A 17,050-nucleotide genomic window follows, 5' to 3' on the forward strand; every position below is an offset into this window, starting at 1 on the left:
TTTACTGCCCTGCTATTTGTCATACTAAGCCTTTGCTTTAGACAAGGCAACTGGACACCTTGATCCGCTTAAATTAACTGTCAACATAAATGCAGTGCTGGTGAAAAAATAAATAGGAATAATACCCCCACCCTTCTGCACCCGCGATGTCCCATAAAAGAAGTGCTCTTAGATGGAAAGGTCGAAACTGTGTCGACCGCAGGAGTTAAGTCAGCTCACAGAGATGAGTTTGAGATCCATAACAAGCCCTTAAGGGCTAGAAACCTACAGAACTTGACCCGAGCCCCCACAGACTTCCCTCCACTGTACGTAATTGGAAAAAAAACCAAAAACATCCATGCCTGCCAGCACACCAACAAAGAGTAGATAATACCACAACAACAAGAACAGGATCAGGCTTATGGGGGCGGATTCCTTTTGAACATGTAAAGCAGATGAGAAGTTATAGCCATGCATCCACATTTTCATTAGAGAGATTCAGGCTTGGACAACCTATGAAGGAAAATGTTATAATGCTCCTCAGCAGGTGGCGTTTTCATCCATCATTTCAAAGAGGCTATTAACTGAGCCAGAAACAATAAAAAAATCTGCAGCACATATGCTATGCTAACAATTTCTACAACAGTGTAAGAAAATGCAAATATATGCCGTATAATTTCAAGAGGAGCATCCACACACTGCTGCAGGAGTTTGGAAACAACATGTAAAATGCATTTGCTCATATAGCATTAATGGTACGAGCTATCGGATAGTGAATATTTTAGCTGCCACTGGTATCCCAAGGGACTTTCCAATATCCTCAGTTCACAAATCTGTGAGAACCACAATCCAAATAGGTCATCGTGTCCTTTTACATCCTTTAGCGTCTGCATCTTTAAACAAAATATACAGCATCTTCTTTGCACTTAAAAAAACATCCCTATAGGAAACTGCAATCTTTTTTTTTAGCTCATAGTGTTCAAAATCCATTGTTTCCAATTCGCTGTTTCTCACTGCCAGCTGAGCAGCATCTGTCTCTTATTGAATAGGCAAAATAAAATGACAAAAATCCCTAAAATATTCGGCCAATAGCCCAATCCTATTGAGAAGCCCTTGGGTCAGGTCTATTTATTTGTTGTCTAATGTTTGATTGAGGACAGACTGGATGACACTGACTGACTATTGCCTCAAGGTGTGTGTGATATTGTAAGACAGGATGGGCTGCAGCTAGCTGGATAGCATGCTCAATATATATGGCGAAACTGTTACTTCCCCACAGTCCTTTGATAATATTAGATTATTTTGACTGTTTTAAACTCTGGCCATACCTTACACACCGCACTGTCTAGCAGGTCACACCTTTCATGTCTTTGTTTCCCAACTCTCTGTGTCTGGTATAATCAAGGATAGAAAACCCACTCAAAACACACTCAGCTGTCTTCAGACCTCTGACCGCGCTTTCCTCTTCCACATAAATGCACTTCATTGTGGATACCTTAGTTGTGATGTGTAGATTTTTTGGGCTTCTGTTCAGTTCCCTTTAGGCGTTTTGTGCAAGCCTTCTGAACTCCCATGCTGTCAGGAGCTTTGAGTTCCAGCAGAGACTCCTCTCCATCTGCCTGCCGCTCTCCAGGTGGACTGTTCTGACATTTTGTTCAGTCACTGGCAAATAACGGCAGACAGGGAGAGAAAAATGTGTGGACATGTTTTGCGGTATCACGCTATGTTGCCATTTTATATAACTGTAGCCTTACTTTAACTCCACCTGGAATGTTTCCTTACGTTGGAGCGATGCCTGATGGAGTTTTTACTCCAGACGGTGACTCGGGTATTGACGTTTTTGTGAAATAGAATTTTTTACTGTCTGTATGATAAAGTCTCCTGTCTATCTGGTTCGCTGGACATTCTTGAACTAAATGGCTATATTTAAGTCTGTGGAGGTTTATATTTATTATTTTTAAAAAAAAAAGTTTTGTCATTTTTTGTGGTTATGCATTTCTGAATTCCACAAAGAGCTGCAATACTTTTTGACAATAATTAACATTGAGAAAATACAGAAACAAACAGAAATCAATAGCTACACAAAATCTAAAACACTTAAAGCATACATTGCAACCAATAATTTACGCATGATTTGTACCCCCCCCCCATCCAATAACAACTAAAACTAAAGACAATTTTATTTTGACAAATCAAAGACATTTACATCATAAAGTGATGCAAAAAGTCACAAATTGGTGCATAAAAATTCACCAGAATGCAGGAAATAAAGTGTTAGAAAAAGCCAGTTGTCAACAAATTTCCGCCCTGATGGCATCACAGGAGTTATTTTGTTTAATTGACAAAGTTTGTTCCTTTCCCAAACCTCTCCTAGAGTACTCCTTGTTCTGTGTGTTTTAGATTTTTCCAACAAAGCTGATTCGGATGATGAACTTGTTTTGAACTCCTGAAGCTTCTTGATAATGAGCTAATTTTAAAACAACTGTGTCGATTTAACATGCAGGTAGTCCCAGAGAGGTTTGGGAAAGGTTGCAACTGTCTTATGCTGAGTGGTACCCCGTGAGGAATAAATTGACATTTTTGTTAGAATGGGTGGATCGTCCCTTTAAAAATACAGCAACAAAAAAACATTGGTTTTGCAGCTGAAAATAAGTGTATTTTGAAGAGGATATTGTTGATGTTCAAAAAAAAAAAAAAAAGTTGCAGTGACTGGGGAAAATGGATGACTTTCACTTAATTTTAATTGCATACTTCTGTGAACTGGTGCAGGCACATTGCCATTTTATACATTTCATGTGATTTATCTCTTCAATTAAATTCGTATAGCAACTTATCAAGAGTGGAGCGGTGCTGTAGAGGCCTGTGTGCAAGTTAGTTTTTTTGTTCAAAGTGATTTCTCCAGTTAAGTCTCTTTCCCTCGTGAGCAGAACTTTGGCTGGCCGCTGTCGGGGTCAGTGTCTGACTGTTTTGGTCAGGGCGCCCTGCAACAGACAAGTCAGAATAGGTTGACAGAATTAAAACATATTTGTTCAAATAAAAACTTTCCGTGGTCTAACTAGTTTGGAGTCATTAGCAGGTCCAGTACTTCCTGCACTTCACCCTTAAACACTGCAGGTCTAACTTACGAGTGTTACGAGTAAATGTTGAATTCATCCCAAAAGTCAACCAAAAAAACAAAGCCAAAACTTTTAGAGAGGCCGTCACAGCCCAATCAAGATTCTTGTCTTTACTTGCCTAAACCTAACCTTCATAACTTTATGTTAGGTTAGTAATATAATTCATAAAGCACTTATTCATACTATATGAACTGCTGCATGTGGGTATGATGAAATAAAACATGACAGTAGAGAAGGACTTTTATTTTGACTAATTTGATACATTCTCACCATAAATTATTGCAGAAAAGGCACACATTTGTGCAAAAAAATAAATATTTGATGCCCACATCTTCCTAGTGGAGAACCCACAAAACCCTTTATTAGGTGTGCCCCCCCCCCAGTGTTGAAATGTAACTGGATGAATAGCAGTTGCAATGGATTTTGATGTTTTTGATAATAAAAGATTCAGGAATCTAAAGATAAAAAAAGGACTCACTATTTACAAGTTGAACTGTTAACATGAAGCTTTGTATTGGCTTCTATTTGCAAGGGGATACATCGTTGCCTCCTTGAAAAATACAAGCAATTATGCATGCTAACCATTAGATGTAGTGTAGGGAAGAACTGGCTAATGAACTGAAAAATCTTTCTGAGTCAACTCCTAACAGCAAAATAGTCAAACAAGCAAGAATGTGGGAGCTCGCCTGGTATGAATATTGTTTACACCTCTGGAGAAGACCTCCACACAAACACACACACACACACATATATATATATGTATATATCCAAACACATCTGACCAAGAATCACAAAAGCTCTTGCTTGAAAATGAAAACTGTGCTTACTGTTTGTTCTCATGGTTTTTTATCTTTTTTTTTTATTGTTTTGTTAAAAGTGCATATTTGCATACATGGATTCGAGGCTACTGAGCTCTGCTGGTGATTCTCACTTGAGGCATGCTGGGAGTGTCGGCTCCGGTGATATTTCGGTCACAAGCTTGCGTCTGTTACCAAGACTCGTATGTTTGGCTTCAAAAACCGAATGTCCTTCGATACAGTGTCACAAACTCAAAAAGAAATCAATCTCTGGAATGCCGTTACCTATCCCTTCGGGTTTCATCATCAAGGTTTGCATTAGTCTATGGACAGAAATAAACCTCTTGATTAAAGCTTTAGCCTTCTTATCAAACTCAATAATCCAAGCGGTGATCTGCGTCAACAGTTTGTGCTGCTCACATTTTGATCATTTATTTATCATGCTTGAGGGCTTTTGGGGAATGCAGCAGAATAGAAAGGAATAACAGATCAGAAACCTTGGTGTTGATTGTCAGGAGCGAGGAACAAAAGCATGATGACTGCGTTGACAGTGTTTTTCGGGAAAGGGGAGGATGGTGTACTTTCAAATACTGCTAAAAAGGAACAAAGTCTCACAGGACCAAATTGAGAAACTCGAAGTTGTGTCCTATTTTACAGCCTGACTGTAATGCAGTGTTTAAGGGGAAGGGAAAAAATACAGGAATATGCTATGATATTTGCCTGGAGTGAGTTTGAGTAAATTCCAAGGATGCATATAGGCAGAGCTGATTTTATTCAGCAAGGGGAAGCGGTGAAATACAGCATAGAGGTTGAGGGGGTCTCAAATTGTTTGCGGCAACCTCATAAAAAGATGGGAAATTGTGTTGGTTTTGCAGCTGATATGCAGAGTCAAGGTGAGAGACGTGGTCTGGCACAAACATAGCCAGGCGCAATTGACTTTATCATGATATTAATCTTTCCCTATGGCGCTTGCCTTGTGGATTTCCATATGTAAAAACAAGGTTATGTTAACAAAACATGTGATTTAGATCCACGCTCTTTCTCTTCACACTATGAAAGACAGATTGAAATCTCATATCTGTGTATTTAGAGTATCTTTTGTCTTTCTACCTACATCTCCCTTTGTGGAATTTCTTCTTAGATGAATGCTCTCTATGTGAATATCTGGAATTAACCCTTTAAGAAAGGACCTCCTGCAGACAGCCATAGGAGGTCGTTGTTCGCATGATTTTATTTAAATAGATCTCAAACATGAACCATTATAGCAAGAACATCCGTTCCATTTGCAGCAGGATGTTACGGCTTCTGTCTTCCTCAACATCATGTCAGGACTTTATTTTAACTTACATACATTGCAAATGTAGTATATCAACATAATACCGCTGGAATTTCTGCTTTCAGTTGAAGACATGTTTAAAAGGATGTACAAATCACTGAGTTCTGTTATTAATGGACATTTTATACAATGTCCCAGCTTTAGACTGTAACTAACCAACTAGAGCATACATTTGTTTTGCAGCAGACAGCTTGCAATTCTGTCTCTCCCATCATCACCTTATGTTACCTTACCTTACATGCAGTGTGAATGTAGTATTTAGTAGATCATTGCATAACCCTGTATATATATTGATCTAAATTAAAAAACCCATAATAGCTAGTGTGACTATGAAGGCTAGGGTTTTTTTGAAGTTGCATCAGAAGAATGAATGTTGTGTTGTTGTTTTGTAAAATCTGGTGAAAAAAGCCAATTTTTAATTTTCTTTATGACAAAATTTCAACACTTTAACAGTTAGTGTGGTTTATTGACTTATATAACCCTAGCTTAGTTTGTAAAGATTTAAGGGATTTGGAGATACACCAAACAGTTAAAATTAATTGGAATGAATGCATTTTCACAGCTGTGGAACAAGTCACCATTGTGATTAATTTAGTCATTTTAGCAGCTAAATCATGCAATTTTCTGTGTGATAAAATAAAAGAATAATGGGAAGCTACTCATCGATTTCTGCTAAATTTCTCCCGGCTGTTGCCCTCCAACTGAAGCAGACAGCAGCGCCAGATAACGCCATCTTTTTATGATAGAAATCAGCCCCGTGGAAACATAAAACACAACTGATAAAACCACACTGGCAAAGGAATTCCAAGGAGAGAAGCGGACAGTTGCAATAAGTTCAACACAAAAAAATGTTCAATGGACTATCGGATGGTGTCATTAGGAGCGGATTGCGCCATTTGCGGTGCTTCAAAGCCTGAGCTCGGCTTTCAGGGTCACAGGATAAGTGTGACAGAGCTCAGAAGTATTTGGAAGAGAAGAAGAGGAGTGGTGCTATTTTTGCTGAACTATTTTACTGTGAGGGATCTGACTGTATGTGTGCTTCCTTTTGTTTGAGCCCCTTTTCTCAGCAGGAGAGGAGAAACCACACTGTGTAGACACAGTTGTTATGTTATTGTTCTGGTCACGTTGTCTTGTCTTATCTTATTCCTACTTTTTCTTTTTCTTATTTCCTTGGCCTGGATGAAAGGGGAGACAAACAAACTGCATGACATCATAATTAAACTCGGTTGCATAACATATGAGGGGGGATACAGACGAGTCCAATCGGATTGTGATTAAAAATGTGGAAAAGACAGACGGGTCATAAACAAGCTCCCTGGAGTTAAACTGCGACTGTCAGATTCGACGATGTCCATACTGTTTTCCATTTGGCTTAATCAAATGTCAGCAGTAAAGCTCTGGGATTTGTCCAACATGGCCTTGGTCCTCTGACCTCCAACAGTAAAAGTGTAATCAGCTCGTGTCTTGCTTATTATTCAAAAAACCACCCTAAACAAGGGATTTGGAAAATACTTGACTAAATTGACACGCTTCTTCTGTTACAATCTGGCTGCAGCCAAAAGGGCTGCACATTAAGCGTTTGTTTCATTTTCTTCATATGTATCCTTTTGAGGGAAATCTGGATTAAAATGTAGACGGCTAAAAGATCATGAGCAAAACAAAAAAAAAATGTTTATCCTCTTTATATGAGGAAAGCTTGAAACCCTTCAGAAGACATGCTGGCTTTAATGATTTCTATAGCAATCAGGTTTGGATTGCCAGTGGAAACTAGTTTACTGCACTATATGAAATTGTAACATCAAAAAATGTTGTTGTGCGCCACAGGTTATTAACCCCTCCTCATATAAATGGATAACTGAACGGGTCTACAGGGGAACAGGCCCGGGGTCAAGACGTGTAAGGGGCCCTGAGGCTATCACCTGCAAAATGTCACTCGCAGAGAAGCCTACCAACCAGGCTCAAGATGACTACAAGGAAATAAACATCAACGAGATGTGAAACAACTACAAAGAGTTAAAATGACAGAAAAAAAGAAAAAGAAAAATGTGCAAAGGAATTACATACAAATAACCATAACGAGGAAGAGCGTGACTGTGAAGAGATGCAAAGTACTCCTCACTCATATGACCAAAAGACACACAAGATAACCACAAAGAGACACAAAGCAACTACAGATGGACAAAAAATGACTACAAAGAGACAGAAAATTACTTCAAAGCAAAACAAAATGACTGAAAAGAGACAAACTGATAACAAAAAGACACAAAGCAACTATAAAGAGACTTAAACTGCCTACAAAGAGACACAAAGCATCTTTAAGGAAGCAAAAAATGACCACTAAGAGAGGCAAAATGACTCTGCATGTCTGTACCCAGGGGCCTATTGTCTCACAATCCACCCATGCCTCCAGTAATATTCATACAGTGCCCTTTTACAGAATGCATCTTTTTTTAAATCATCTTTTAGTAAGCCCTCTGATAAAACTCATCTTTCATGTACACCAGCATACCACTTACTATCCCCAAAGGAAACAAACAGATGCTTTAGAGTTTAGCTCACAGTTGTTTTGTAACCATCTACATAGTGTACATCACATTAAACGATATCCACATTTTTTGCCATTAGGCTTATAAAATGTCAGCAGCTGTTTCAGGATTTGGTGAACGTGCCCCGTTTCTGAGGACCTCTAACCGCAGAATAGCCCATAGCCTCATAGCTTCATAGCATAATCTGCTGAAGTCTTGTTTACTATACAAAGGAAGTACCCTCCTCCGAGGGGCTTTACAGAATGCTAAGGACAGAATGGAAGCCCGTGAATGCGGCGCTCCTCACTTGTCACCATAACAGCCTCTCCAGAAAATTGCACTGTTGCAAAGTATGTAATTAGAATAAGTGGCGGCGAGCAACGGGGTAAATGTTTGACAATATACTTACGATGTTTAGATGTACATTATTTTGTCAGCTCTTGCCTATGTGTCGGGAGAGAGCCTGAAGTAGGGACCTGCAAATGCCACAGATAACAAGGAAAAGGTCAACCACTCGTATGTTTTCCAGTGTACCATCAAGTACAAGTACAGATAAAGAGAATTCTGCTGGATGTAGGTGAGTCATCATGGAATGTGTGCAATTAATGTAATGTGCATTTTATCTGTAAAATACGTAACACTTGATTTAATTGTGTTTTTTTCAGTTGCTTATATAATTTTGTCCAATCTGTAGTCACATTGTCAAAACTATGAACACAATTAATACATGAAACATGCCATCACCTCAATTGATGTGTTCACAGAATATGCACAAAATTCTAAAATGTTTTCATTTTATCTTTTTGATTAGGGATCTTTATCCACAAATGCTTGCACACAGCACACAAAAAGAAAATCTAATGTTCAAAACCTAAACCTAAATATAATATAGAGGCTCTACTTTTAAAACAGCAGCAGCTCAAAATGCAGCCTATATTGAAACAGCTGACAAGCAATGAACACATCATTGAAACATTAAAAAATAGCTGATTTACTGTAAGAATATGATGAATAGCACCACAAGTAAGGGATAATGGAAAAATCTGTATTTTTGATTTTTGAATGAAACATAACTTTATAACATGTCCTCATATAACAACTTATATGATATTTTACAAAAATGCAAATAAAATAAATTAAAATTCTTATCATACCTAATGAATTAGCACCCACATATTACTCCATTGGTTTCACTCAGGACATGAACACTGGTCTCCTAGGGGAAAGTCCTGTGTTTGTTTGACACATCCACCAGCCCAACCTGATGAATTTTACTCTATATACTAATTCTTCCATCGTTTGGTCACACGATCACAGCCTTCATAATAAAATGGGTTATGGTTATAGTTATAAAATGGGTTACATACACATTATGTGACTATGAAGGCTTTATACAAAATCCTGGTGCATAACTTCTCCTAGGTTTGCATACAAACAGTGTACTCGAATGGCCTGCCCTTTATCATGGGCCCCAAAACAACATTTGTCTGTATTTAACAAAGAAATGTGAAGAAGTTTTTGGCTGCAGTGAACACAAGCTCTCTTGTCTTTTCTGTATGTCAGTGGCTGGTTTGAGATCAGCACTTTGAGATAGGATGCATTGAGTTGGAGGGCTCTTGATGGAGTACAGCTCTTGTGTTCACTTGTGGTAGACTCCATTACTTCCCCATATATAGATGGCAGTAGGGAAGAGGATCCCCAGCAAATCTGATCAGTGAGATTACAAACCACCACGTGCTAGATCATTTAAACCTCATCTCTGTTGCCTGCAAGGACCACAATACATTACTCCCTCCGTGCAGTACATCTATCAGTCCCCTGTGTCTCCCCGCTGCATGTCTCCCAAGATCACACAAATGCAAAGGGAAGAGCTTGCTGACCAAACGGGGGTCCTGACCCGCCGGGGTCAAGAGGATGTGAGGCATGGCCAACAGCGTTCAAATGATGCTTTAAAAGGGTACAGATTCATCACGCAGGGGTTGGCAGTGGGCAGGGAGAGGTGGCCTCGATGGAAGCTATCAGTAATGATAGACGGCCATACGAGTGTCTCAGAGCCCTCTGAGAGCACTCTGGCCTGGTCTGCACATTGCAGAAGGACACATAATCTATTGCTGTAATTGGACACCAGCAAAGAGGAAATCAGCAGTGGATTTGTGGATTGGATGAACCATACCGATGGGAGAGATAACACAAATGGTATCATTCTCTGGAAATATGTAGAATCAGTTGCACAATACATTTCATACATTCAATACATACATGTATTGATAACATGTTGACGTTTTCAGAAAAATTAGGTAGGAGAAGTGTACACTAAAGGGAATTCTTCCAATAAAATCAACTGGATTTGTGGTCATAGATGTCATTTAACTCAAGGCATGTAAAAGGACAGTAATGGTGTGTGCTGAGTACATCAAGCATCAACATAATTATTTTACACTGTGTATATAATTTTTTTTTATCTTTTTATGGCACTGACCATCTTTCAAAGTATTCCTGCCTTAAGATGTTTGCTTCAATGAATGCAGTTTGCCTTGAGTTCACAATCCAAATCACACTGCAGATGCATACATATCGCTTAAAACACAAAAGTCATCTTTAATCATCGTGAGTTATTATAAATTAAAGTCTGCTGTATGAACATAGGCAGAGCCAATCTGGGTTCTTGTCTAGCCAAGAGGAAGAACCACACCAGGTGGGGTCTGTTGTAGCCCGAAACCTGGATATTAGTCCTACTCCAACCTACTTGTACAGTTCTGCAAACAAAAGATATGAAAAAAACACCCTTGCTCAATGTATAAAAAGCCACTTTCAGACGCAGCAATGCTTTGGTTAAAACAACAACCACTTTTTGTGGCACTCTTCCCGGTGGAAACACAGCAACAGGTTGTGAAATACACCAATGTTAGGTGGTTAAAAAACTGCTGGAGGATGCAGCAAGGACTTGATATAAAACTATCAATTTTGTTGTTTTTCTTGAACAGTGGTCTGCAGCTTGGCCACACCATCCACCATTGCATCCACCCAGTGACAAAGTCAGCTCATATACTACGGCACTTTTGAAACATTTATATGAAACGTGCAAATGTTACATATTCATGATTTGCAGAAATGGCAATGCCAATGAGTCCTAGAGTATTAACATCTTGTGTGTTCAAAGTCAGTCCATGACTGCTAATTGGTGAAAGAACTTTGTTTGGCTGCAGTGGTTAGTGAATGTCCCCTTTTTATTGGGCTTGTAATGCCAAACTTATCCTGAGTTGGCTAGCTGAGCATGCATTATGCCAAGTTAAGTGTATGGATTCCACTGGGATTAGAGGTTGATCCCCTAGAGCCCTCTTAGTGGTACAGCTGGTCTGAAATAGACCAAAAAGCTTTGCTAAGATTTGCCAAAAACACCAGAATAGTCCTTTAACGGCCTCCTGACATTGTCTCACATCTCCCAGCCATTGCCACGCTCTCACCTCATTTGCATGTTGGCCCTGTTTAAGTCTTAATGCTGCAAAAATGTCCCAAGGATCCAAACAAGGGGGGAATTGGATAACTGCCCTCAATTATTCATTTATTTGCTCAGATGCGTGTCCAGATTTGTAACCACTTCATCAGCCTGACCTCTCTGTGAGAACACCTGTGCTAGCAGTTTGCCTAAGTGTTAAAATTACCCCCCTCTTAAACTCTAACTCCCGTCTTGTGTTGTTTTTAATTTAAACGGGAACAACCTTGGTGTATTATGGCGGCATTAAAAAACAGAAAAAAAGAATCCAGTTTTGCTCCCCTCAGCCCATTCTCTGGAGAAACAATTATCATTCTTTACTGTGACTTTTAAGAGCTGCTCGAGGGCCAAGCAAAAACAATGACAAGGACGTCTCCCTGTTTATGGAATTGTGTGAATATTATATTTGCTCCCTGCTGAGAAGCTGGACTATCAGACTGATTTGCCTACCATGCTCAGCGTCGCTACACCAGGCTTTTGTTCTCTGCATCTCCAAACATTTTCTTTGCAGCTGTTTGAGTTAATGCTGTCATTAGACTATTGGATCCTGTAGCCAAATTATAATGTGATCTCCCGCATCATCTATTCTTCTCTTCCCTCTGAGCTGATGAATAGCTTAAGGTCAGACTATCAAATTAGTAGCTCCCATTACTCCCCAGACACTAATGGCATCTTTATGAAAGGAAAGATATGTAATCTCTCCAAAAGCCTTTTGGAGACCAAACAGTTTGTCTGTAGATGAAATGTGAGTGCAGTGCTTGTTGAAGTGAATCAGGAGGGGGTCATGGACCTTTAAGAGCCAAACCCACTTTCACTTTACTTCACACACCCATACTGTGTTGTGTTTTCAAGTCATCCAACTGTGCTTATACATTTCTCTATTAATCTGCAATTATCATCGCAATTATAGAGTATAATCTCATATGTGCAAAAACACAAAATAAGTTTGAGTTGACATTTGAGCCTTGAGGGGTCACCAGGGTAATTATAAAATAATACACCTGGCAATATTCTATATTCTATTGTACATTTTATTCATAGTATTGCACTTTATTGCCAACAAATCCCATGAAAAAGACCGGAGCAAACAATGAACTGCCTGTACAATTGATTGAAGTGTAGCCAAAGTTTTAGCTTATTCCTCTGTGCCATAGAGCCCAACTGTTGTCCAGAAACTATTAAAAACACATAAGTCACTGTTGTACTGGGCCACATCCGTTTATTACCAGGAACAGGGGCATTGTAGTACATTTATGCTGCCAAAAATACTCACTGGAGAACCAAAAATGTATTGATCTGCAGCTTAAAATAGTCCCAAACAAGTTGCATTTAATGTGGCTTGAGTAGTGTTGACTAAAAACTACAGTGCCCAGCTCTGAAGTGAGACTTTTTAAAAAATACGTGACCCACTAGGGCCACAGATAGGGAAGAATATTGAGATGGACTACTGTCTGTTATCAGAAGTTGGAAGAAGGCCTGTCTAAAATTATTCAATTTCCAGAAAAATACAAAAAACTAAACACGAGATCAACTTGTGTTTCCTTTTTTTCTGTTGTATTTTGAATGTTGCCACAGTATCATAACATCATTGCATTTCCAACTGACACAGCTTTTATACCCTCAAAATTGCTGCATTTCATTTTAATTCCTGGGCAAGAGATTGATTTTTACCACAACATCTCTGCATTTCGCGCCTTCCTCCAGCCGAGGTAGTTCTGCATAAAGCAGTTATATTTTTTTTTTTACCACAAAAAGGATGCGTTTCCAGCTAGGTCAGTGCTACAAAAAGCGATTGATTTTACTGCAGCATCTCTGCATTTCCAGCCAGGATAGTACCACAAAAAACACTTGTTTTTTATGCAACATTGCAACATTTCCAGCCAGGATAATGCCGACAAAAAGTGGATGGTTTTTGCTGTGACATGGCTGCATTCTCTGCTAGAGTATTGCCACAAAAAGCAGCTGTTTACTGCAACATTGCTGCTTTTCCATTGTAGACATTGAAAAGTGATTTGTTTTTTTTCTCACAGAGATATCACTGCATTTCGTGCCAGGAAGGTGCCCACAAAACCAGGTATGTCAAGCCAAACCATGATTCCATCCTTACCATAACAAAGTGTTTTTTGGGCTTAAACCAAACTGCACGTTGTGTTGGGAAGAGAACGGAAAAAGAAACAAAGTTTTAATGTATTGGCTCCAAAATAATGTGCCAAGGTAACACACCTTTATTCTGGCACTTGTCTTGTTAGAATCCGACATCCTGCATTGCACAGACTGCAGCCTATTTGAATTCCCTGCCACCCTAGAGGCCAACATGAGGTGACTTGAACTGGAGCAGGGACTGAAATCAAACAGGCTGGCTTCAGTGAGAGACCCCCCGGACAGCCGCAATGGAAGTCCATCACTGGGTCACAGCCCCAATCCGTCACTGTCTGCTGCTGCTATCAAGAGTGGGGCCAAGGAGGAGACGGGAATGACTCAGGACTGCAGCGCTCCAGTTCACTCTCTGGGTCAGACACTTGATAAATCTCTTGTATTTCTCATATTTTTCTTGTTGAGTGCCCTCATTACATCTGAACCAGGAAATGCAGTTAGAAGATGAGTTGCTTTGAGACAACTCAATTTTAAGCAGAGGTCCCTAATATTTGTTTCATATGAATATTGATTATGTTTTTCTTGCAAATAGTGGCCTGTGCTTCTCGGGAGGTCGAGACAGATTTTTTTTGCCCAGACTGAAATCAAACAGCTTAGTTCACTAAAAGATCCCTCCCTCCCACCTCCACCAGCTGCAAAGGAGGTCCAGGTTATAACCTCAATCCCTCACTCTGAGGTTAGAGATAGACTGTATTCACTTTCCATTCAGCCTGCTTTTATGTGCCCTGAATTCAAACTGAAATTGCATACCAGAAACCTTGAGGTATTTGAGTTAATCCAGACTGAATATGCACCTCACCACCTGGCCGTTGCTTGATGCTGCATTTTAAATGTATTTACTTTTTTCTTGGAAATGCACATACATTGATGTACATGTCGTACACCTCATTTAAAACACACACTACCCAGCCAATTTTTGCAGGTGGGGCCCCATGTGGGTAGTTAAGGGCTGAAAATTGGATCCTATGTGTTTATCCACAGGTTCAATAATGGCTCCATGCCAATTACCAACACGTTCTCATCTCAAGTCGTCACATATTGCTGCTTCACAGCTGACTTCCGCGTCTACATTTTAGGTGTAGAAAAACAAACATCACATTCAGACATACACTCCCACATTAAAGTCTGGGGTTTGTTGGATCCATCCATTGCCTCTCCCACCCACTCGCCCACCCTATAGTGACCTTCATGCTCTTTATATTATGTCATTACCGGCAAAGTTCCAATCTGATGTTGTCCAGCGGCAAATCATGTGGACATGATAGATTCCGTCTGGCCGTGTTCTGAACTGACATTGACTGTCTGCATATCACTCTGCTGTGGCAAGTGCCATCTGGCTGTCCGGTGGCATATATTGCTCTGCAAAAGGAGCCGCAGTTGCCCACATAGGTTGGTTTACCTGTGGTCCCCAGATAAGATACCTATTTTGGCCCTTAGCCTACTTGGTATCCAGGTAGTCCTAGCATAACCAATGTGGGCAGTTGGCATTGGGCCCTGATGGAACCTGTGGATGGGGCCTGTTTTCAGTCCATTTGGGGCCACACATACAAATGTTGGCTGGTTCATGTGCACAATTAAGGCTGTGCAATCACAGTGCATCTCTGTATTTCACTTTTATCCATGTCCATTTGTTATTTTGGCTCCTCAATGATACTTTCAGCCGAGGGGGGTAGGATTAGCTCTGACGGAGGGGTGATTACAGTTACGTCCACAGGGCCAGAGCGATTTAGCAGCAGACCTTTCTCTTAAGCCCAGGTACAAACACTGACCTTACAAGAGGTGAAAGCCTCACAAAAGAATTGTCAGGTATCTTATTTTCCCTCTAATTCTTCAGTCCACGACAAGATTCGCAAATTGAGTCCTTTGAAAAGGGCATTAGAAAACCAGACAGTATAACACGTTGTGAGCTTATCGTATGCTACCATGACTATTTGTCCTCTTACAAAAAAAACTTTTGCCCCCCCATGTCTTTTTATACAAAATGACAGTGGCAACAGCAGGATCAAACACAAAATCCTGGTAATCATATTCCCAGCAGATCCTGTAGGCTTCGAACTAGTGACCGTTATTAAATGATAACAGCCAGCTGTAAATACTCAGGGCATCGAATTCTCTGGGAAGCAATAACTTTCTAAAGGCTGTTGAAAGCCTAAATTTCATTTCACCCCCCTCCTCCTCCTCTTTTCCTCTCGCCCTGAGTGGATGGATGTTGTTAAAGTGTGATGATCTTTGGCAAAAGGGGGGGAAAAAAAACATCATTTCACGCATAGTTGCACTGAACAAAAAGGACATGTATCTGGAAAGATCTAACAGTATATACGTTTTTGGATCTGTCACATGTCCATAACATTTTTGGAGAGTATCCTGGAACATCTGATCCATAGCTGATCCATAAATTTGATGTTTTGCACATATGATGTCTGTGACGTATCTGTTAGGATACCAAATTTGTATACCACAAAGATCGCAGATCCGGAAAAATACCATCGACAGATTTTCCAGCAACTGCAGATACAAAGAAATCTGATGGACATATTCACGGATCTGCAATAGTGTCTCAGCTGGTCAAAAAATCAGATCATCTATGGTCGAGTACAGATCTTTACACAAACATGTTAGGGATTACATGTTTAATATTTTACTAATTTGTCAAAGATGCTAATGTTTTAATATTTATCTATAGTATAATTTATTAGAAATACAAGGTTTGGTGTTCCTTACCCCAAAGATCTTACAAAAACAAAGGAGCTTACAGCTAGTCTCAAAGATCCAGCAGTATACAATTCTATCTTTCACATGTCACGTGTCACATGTCCTTATCTGGAAAATATCTCATCTGTCACATATGCTTCTGGATATTGTCCGTATACATATATATTTCGTATATATATGTATTTCAGGAATTTTGCATGGATAGATGTCATAATTTGAGATAGATGTCATGAAGTGTTAAGTGAATGCTACTCATTTAATTAATTGTTGTTTATACATTAAAGAATGCTGATCTTAAATTTAAAAAAAAAAATCATCTATAACCTGCAGATGGCTGGAGATGGCTGGAGATGGCGGATTCCATGCCACATCAGTTTAGCTACTGCCGTCCTGCAAGATCTACAAAGAGTAAGTGTAGTTTTTATTTTTTTCAGACAAACAAAAAATTCACAATCATATCACATCACAGGGTTTCACCAGATAAAATTTTGTAATAATCTGAAAATATGTTGCTTTTTGTTATTTGTAAAAGCAAGAGAGTAAAGTGTTAAATGTAAATCCCTCCAGCAAAGATTGAGGGCTTATTTATTTATTATTATTTTTTTTTGGTTTAGGAATAAAACATTTCTCCATTAAGATAAAATGAATAACATAGTTCAAATCACCATAACACCACAAAGATTCTGTATTTACGTTTAAAACCATGAGTGATATTTAAATTAATTAAAACATGAGAACTTAAATTACGCCAGAAATTCATTGTTATTTTACACTGAGAAAAGTGTACAAAGTGTACATTTGGCTGACACAGAAATTCTCTATTTTTTTTTTTTAAATAGACATCTTGGACTAATGTGTTTTTTTCTTTCAGTCTGTAGATCAAATCCATTATTGGCAGACTAGTGGCTGTAAGTACTGAAATTTGACTTTCAGTAAAA

At 39.3% G+C, this 17,050-nt stretch overlaps 1 long non-coding RNA gene across 1 annotated transcript; it reads right to left on the reverse strand.

Moving 5' to 3' along the window:
* Positions 1-2,348: 2,348 nt before the first annotated feature.
* On the reverse strand, positions 2,349-16,513 carry LOC148185507 (uncharacterized). Its single transcript, XR_015775810.1, has 3 exons — positions 16,437-16,513; positions 8,163-8,229; positions 2,349-2,960 (listed from the first exon to the last, which is right to left on the reverse strand). It is a non-coding gene; the product is annotated as an uncharacterized LOC148185507 (long non-coding RNA).
* Positions 16,514-17,050: the final 537 nt, after the last annotated feature.

The sequence above is a fragment of the Plectropomus leopardus genome, chromosome 24 (genome assembly GCF_026936395.1).
Source record: "Plectropomus leopardus strain MGB_pleo_1.0 chromosome 24, ASM2693639v1, whole genome shotgun sequence".
NCBI classification, from domain to species: Eukaryota; Metazoa; Chordata; class Actinopteri; order Perciformes; family Serranidae; genus Plectropomus; species Plectropomus leopardus.